Genomic DNA, 6,906 nt, shown 5'->3' with positions numbered 1-6,906 from the left:
GGCTGGTCTGAAGGAGAAGCCCCATTAGCATCTGCTTCACCTGTGGTGGCCCCACACTACACATATGGGTGTCACCCGGATTTGGGTTTCTGGGCCACACTGCAGACTTCCGAGGAGTCTTTAGGAGTCCAGCCCAAGAATCTGCATTTTGCCAAGGTCCCCACGTGATTCTGAAAGTCCAAGAACCACTGCTCCCTGGGGGTTTAGGGATTAGACACTGCCTGACACTGGAAGATGGGTAGGACTGAGCCAGAAAAGTGTCCCAGCCAGAACCATGGAGTGAGGGGAGGGAGGCCTGATAGACGGGGCAACATTGAAGTAATGCCTACTTGGTGCCCATCACCCTTCTACATGCATTTATGTACATTCACTCATTCAACTCCCATGTCCACACTATGATGTGGGTGCTGTCAACATCCTCCCCATTTCCCAGAGGAGGACACTGAGCACAAAATGGTAAGTTGCAAACCCAGGATCTGAAGCCACACAGGGCTGGTATATATGCTGATAGATACTGAGAAGTTGTAGCCTGTGCGTTTGAAAACGTTGGGGCTGATCACAGAAAAGCCTTCAAGGCTGAGCCGTGGTAAATGTGAACTTCATACAATAAGCAGTGGTGAGCCATTGCTGATTTGTGAGAAAGTACCCTGATTTGCCCCCCAACCGTGAAGTCCCTAACTATGTGGTCGGCACTGTGTCAGATGCCGTGGGGTGGGGGCCAGGGGGGGGTTCAGTGGTGACTGTGGCAGGGTCAGTGAATGTCCTGGAAGTTCTAACTTCAGTCACTGCATAGGCTGTGATTCAGAAAATTCCCATGCTCAAAGCGGTCTCCACCTCATGGGACAGAGAAGGCCAGCACAAAGGGAGCAGAGAGAGCCAATTACCACTTGACTTGTCCCCACCCCACTTCACCCTCCTCTGCCTCACCCCCCAGATCCCCACCCTGGGAAGGGCATCTTTTAGAGTTAACTTTTCTCCTTGCCATCCAAAAATAGCTTGTTTTTCTAACTAGTTGCTTTTTAAAAAAAAATTTTTTTTATAAAAACAATAGAGTCATGATAAAAAGAATTCAACCACTGACAGAAAAATTAACAGATAAAAGCACCCACCCTTAATTGCCATTCCTCAGCCATAACCAATACGAAGTTTCTTGCGTATTCTTCCAAATTTTTTCTATGTATGTACTACACATGTGCATGCATCCCTTTTCCTTTTTACATGAATTGCATCATACCGTCTAACTTCTCTTGGATATCATATTTGAACATTTGGTTCTACCCTATATTTCAAAAGAGCTGCTTCCTTACTATCTCCCTGTATGTATGGATGTACCCTAATTTACCCAGCCTCCGCTACAAGGGACACTTAAGTGTCTCCACTTCTTTTGCTGTTATAAACAACACTGCAGTGAACATCTCAGTGCGTAAAGTCTGCTTCCAAGTGATCCTCCCTTCTGGTTAATTGCTGTGATATTAACCACAGTTAATTGCTGTGATATGTACTCACCAACTTGGTATATACAGATTCACCACCAAGTATCTTACCATGAAAGTTAACAATAGCCTGGATTTTATTCCATCATGACTCCCAAGTGAGAAAAAGGCATTTTTAACCAAGTATTGAGCAAAGAGCTTGTGTTCTGCCCTGGATCAGACGCTATGTGGGGAGCAGAAGTACAAGATGAGAGCTCTGTCTCATGGATGTGGGTCTATTAGGAAGACAAAACTGATGGCCAAAAAGTAAGCCCAAGAACAGTAAAGAGCATTAAGTAATTGAAAGTGAAATGCTGTGGCTCTCAGGCCTGCACGGCAAGGGGGGATTCGAGAACTCCCAGATCAGCTTTGGGTTTGGGCTGTAACCGTTTCAGCTCCCTTACACGCAGGAAAACGTGAAGGGTCTCCCCAAAGAAAATTTACTCAACATGATTGTCTTCCCGTTCCCAAATGCATGTGTTCTGTTCATTTGGGCCTGGGCCTGGTTTATTTCCTCCTACACAATGCGGGACCCCTGCTTTCCTGGCGTTAGCAGCATTTTCTATTCCTTTGATGTTCCTCTGCAGCCCCACAAAGAAACCAGGAAATAAAGCCATCAGCAACAGACTCTTCTAGCAAGATGGAACCACACAAACCTCAGAGATGTTCAAAGCCATCTTTTCTTGCTGGGAAAAGGTAGGTCTTAAAAGTGCCAGGTGTGATTTGCAGGACAGGGGTGGGCTAGGAGGTTGGGAAGAATTTGGTCCCATCTGTTTCTTTAAAACCCACTTACAGTGATCTTTCCGGTCTCTCTTAAGGTAACTTTATTTAAAATGGAAACAAAGCAAAGACCCACTTCCTACCACTTCTCACAAGCCGCCCTTGGGCCTATCTTCCCACCTGGCCAGAGATGACGTAAACAGCCCCCCAGGCCTCACCATTCACTTACTTCTGGAGGGTAGACTGGACTATGTTGGACCAAATGTCTCTTAGGACAGTGGTTAGACCTCCAGTGGCTGACAGTTGTCTTGGGTCTCCTCCAAAAAGCAATGCTAGTGCTGAATCAGCCCCAAGATGTCCCAGCCAAAGAAAATGAGTCAGCCCATACATACCTCCTACCCCAGGAATCTGGGCCAACCAAGAGACCACAGAGACCTCGAATAGAGCCAGATCCAGGGCCCAGGAGGTGGGTGGCATTCTGCCCTCTTGCTATCCCTCGCTTGATCCAGACCAATTCCTAGAAGCCCTCCACACATTTGTGTCCTCCTTGCAACATTTTATAATCTGACCAGGCAGGGAAACTACTGAAACTCCACCCATCCAGAACCAGACTTCAAGCAGCAAGATCGCTCAGCCTGAATGTTTCAAGATCCAGAGAGAGACAAGGAAGTAGGGACCCCTGCCCTTAACTGCACGCACCCACCCAAAATAGAGACCTGCATGTGAGGTACCGTCCACTAGACACCCAGCATCTCCCATGACAAAGCCATGCAAAGACCAAGGAGTCTGAGATTCCAGACAGTACAAGTGACACGGGCTGAGAACTTGGGCTCTGTGTTCAAATCCAGCTGTGCCATGACCTAGCTCAGCAAGTCTTTGTAATGTCTATGAGCCCTGGTTTTGTCTCAGTCTCTTCTGTAAAATGGGGATGATACTATCCACCGCACAGAGCCACTGAGAAGACTAAGTAAAAAGGTCACATGGGAAGCACTTAGCTTAGGACTTGTACAATAAACTCAAAGACAACAAACAGAACAGACAAACAAAAACCATAAACAGAAGTTTTCTGTTGACTCTACCTTGGGTTCCTTCCTCCATGGAACACCAGAAGCCTGAGCAGAGCCCCACCCAGCCCTTCCTCTGCCTTCCAGGTTAGGCAGCTCTTGCTCCACTGCAACTGGGATGCCTGTCGTCCCTACCCCACCCCTGCTGCCATCAGGTTGTCCCAGATAAAGTCCCCAAAGAGGGCCTTTCTAGAGCAAATGAATAGCCAATTACCATTTTATTTTAGGGCGGAATTTTTAAAAAAATGATTCCTGCCGGGCGCCTGGGTGGCTCAGTGGGTTAAGCCGCTGCCTTCAGCTCAGGTCACGATCTCGGGGTCCTGGGATTGAGCCCCGCATCAGGCTCTCTGCTTGGCAGGGAGCCTGCTTTCTCGTCTCTCTCTCTGCCTACTTGTGATCTCTCTGTGTCAAATAAAATATTTTTAAAAAATGATTCCTGCCCTTACTATCTATACAGTTTCTAATTATTTATCCTGGTACCTTCCTCCTATGGCAGAAATGCACAGAAATACACACACACACCCCTTTTGAGAGACTTCCTAAATCCCTGAGCATAACCCAATATTCCCCGGCTTTGGAAGCATAAACCCAGATTTATCAAAGGCTGCTCCTGCTAACAGGTTGCCATGCTAGGTTCGGAAACCCCAGTTCGGAAACTCCCAGGACAGGGACTGCTCCGGCTCCCCTGGGCGAGCTGCAGGTCAGAACCTGCCTCGGCTGCTTTGTCACGGGCCCGACAGGCTTGCAAACCCACTTGCCAGCCTGCCCCGATGCCAGGAAGCAGACCCTTGATCTTCAGCCACACCGTCTGCTACCAACAAGGTCCCTGCCGGGACCCCACTGTCTGCAAGGGGATTCTTCAAGTGCTGGATCCTTGGGAGGCAGTGACAAGACAGGGTATTCCACGGTGCTTGCCTGGAGCACCTGTCCTTTCCCCGAGGTGCTCCCCTGGGGTGCCTGTGTGTTCCACGCAGCACAGCCCTCAAGCTGACTCATCACCGTGCAGGACTTTGGTCATTTCAGACGCTTCTACTTAAACACACTCCAGGAGGGCAGAGAAGCAGGATTCGGAGCACTTCACAATAGGGGAAAGGGTCTGTATATTCCCATCATCGACAATGTGGCAAGATTTGGGGATTCAGTGATCAGCTAGGCTTGGGGTGCTAGGAAGGGGAGGAAGAGAGATGAAAAGTCCCAGTTTCCAAGGGCTCACAGGTCATTTGAGATTACGCCCACACGCACGAAACCAGAAAACATCCAAATCATGAATCAAGCCATGTGCAGCGTAGGACATCTTGTCCCACGAAGTGATGGGAAAATGAACACAGAGGTCAGGTTTGATCTTTTGCAGGAGTCTCGCCACGATAACAGGGTTGCCGGCCACTCACTGAGCATTTACCTGGCAGGTGCTGAGCCCTTTCATGGAGGGTCTCATCATTCTTCAACAGCCCTACGAAATAGAAACTCACGGTCCCATTTTACAGATAAGAAACTGATGCTCAGAGAGGTTACACAACAGAATTTAATGAGCTAGGACTGGAACTCAGTATGTCTGACCGAACAGCCCTATTCTTATGCACGCTGGTGCAGTATCTCTTGGCACAAAAAAGAATTTTGTATCTGAACTTGCAAGAGAAAAGGCTGGTTGAAAACAAAACCAGAGTCTATTCTGAGAAAGGCTGCAGAGTAGGGACAACAGCATGAGCAGAGGCTCAAGAGCTCTGAGGAGCCAGAGGTGAGCAAAATGTTTGAAAAAAACAATGTCCAGCCTTCCAGGGACTCGCAAAGGAGATGAATAGGAAATGAGTCTCCTGGGTGGGCAGAGTGTTCAGTGTGTGGGGGAAAGGGAGAAAGGGGCTGGAGGCTGATCTACAAGAACCAGCCCTCTCCTTGAGCTGGATATTTAGTTATTTGTGAAGATTTTAGCTAAAAAAAATGGAACCAGGCCCACATAAACCACGGGAGGTATAAGCTTGGTTCTGAAGGCCGAGCAGCACAGAACCCCTGCATCTAGAAGGCCATTGACTTTGACAAAGGAAACGTGGACCAGGCAAGACATGAAAGTGAGGAATCAGGGAGAGAGACACCCCTCCACCACCACTTCCACCTGCCACCAAAGCTCCAGAGAGCGACGTGGAGGCACACGCAGGAGCAACACGCTCCAGCTCGGACACTATAATTCAGACTTCATGCACGTGAACAGTCGACAACTGCGTTGTCTTGAGATTGGAGAAATTTAGAGCTAGAAGGAACTTCAAGTAACACTGAGTCACCAGCCCCCCCAACCACTGCCAGCTGTCCCAGCCACCCCACCCCACCCCCAACCGCGTCAGGATGTCACTGGACTCGGTGCAGATGGGCTCCAGCTCAGAACCTTGAAGGAAGCGAGCTTCCCAGGACCTCCTCTGGTCGCGAATTCCGATGTCAACTTCATCTGTGACAACGAGGCTCTTCCAAATGCTGTGATTCCAACTATTTTTCTCTTTTTCCACTCTGCAGGACAGAGAACAGCTTTCACCTTAAATCTGTAGGTTTAACATGCTTTTGTAAGATATACACCAACTGTTAAAAGTGGTTATCTCTGCAACTCGAGATGGTGGAAGAATCCCTATTTTTTTTTCATTGTTGCATTTCTTTTAAAAGCCTGATATATTATTTCTGCCGTCTCCTGCAATATAAGGCACAGGATTTGAAACACTCTTCACGGAGCATGATTTAATTGCCTCTTGTCTCCAGGCTAAACCCTTGTAGTTTTATCCAGAGGTTGACAACTGAGTCGTCGGCGGGGCAGGAGGGTGACATAAAGAAGGGAGACGTGGAAGGCAGCGCGGGTGACCAAGGCAAGCTGGCAGACAGCCCGCCTGGACAAAGGCTTCCACACCCCAAACCGGGCTGTGTGCCACCAGCCTGCCATCTCTCCCCGCGAGCACGTTTCTCATCCCATGCAGCCTGGTTCTTCAAGCTTCAAAATTAGTATGTAGAGCCCCAAAACGAACATCTTTGGTTTGGGTCGTCCAGAGACATGCCATTATCTGTGGTGTCAACAACAATCTCAGTCTCACGCCAAATGCCAGCCAGCACACAGGATTTACACCCAGAGACCCGTCAGTCCCCACGTCCTAGGAGAGGTGACAGGGGCCCAGCAAAGATCCCAGGAAAATGGGACTCACATACTTTACTCTGCACTGGCTCCAGTGCCATGGCAACAGGGGCGCCCCCTCCGGAGATGCCCACGTCACGCGAAGCCTCTTCTGGCCCACCAGGCCACCTCACCGCAGGCTTGCGTCCGTCCAACTGGCTCCAAGTCACACTGGTAACTATTTACATGAGTCAAAATCCACCCAGAGGCGGCAGATGGCCAGGCCAGGCTGAGATGTGGGGAGAAACTGGGCTGGTTGGGCTGAGTCAGAGGCAGGGGCTGGAGACAGCGCCTCAGTGGGCACTGACAAGCAGAACATCCCATCCTCTACTGCCTGGTGCCCCGCATGGCCGAGGCTGAGAAACAATGAGGCGTGAACACGGCTGAAATGATCACAGGCTGGTCCCTAGACCCTGAGATAAAATAGCACCGGACAGGCCTGTTCCACTCCTGTGGGGTAAGGGACAGAAGCTTCCAGGCTTGGGTACCTGCCAGCACCCCCGGCCACCCT

The sequence above is a fragment of the Lutra lutra genome, chromosome 14 (genome assembly GCF_902655055.1).
Source record: "Lutra lutra chromosome 14, mLutLut1.2, whole genome shotgun sequence".
NCBI classification, from domain to species: Eukaryota; Metazoa; Chordata; class Mammalia; order Carnivora; family Mustelidae; genus Lutra; species Lutra lutra.
The sequence above is the reverse complement of the archived record's forward strand: the minus strand, read 5'-3'. Positions refer to the sequence as shown.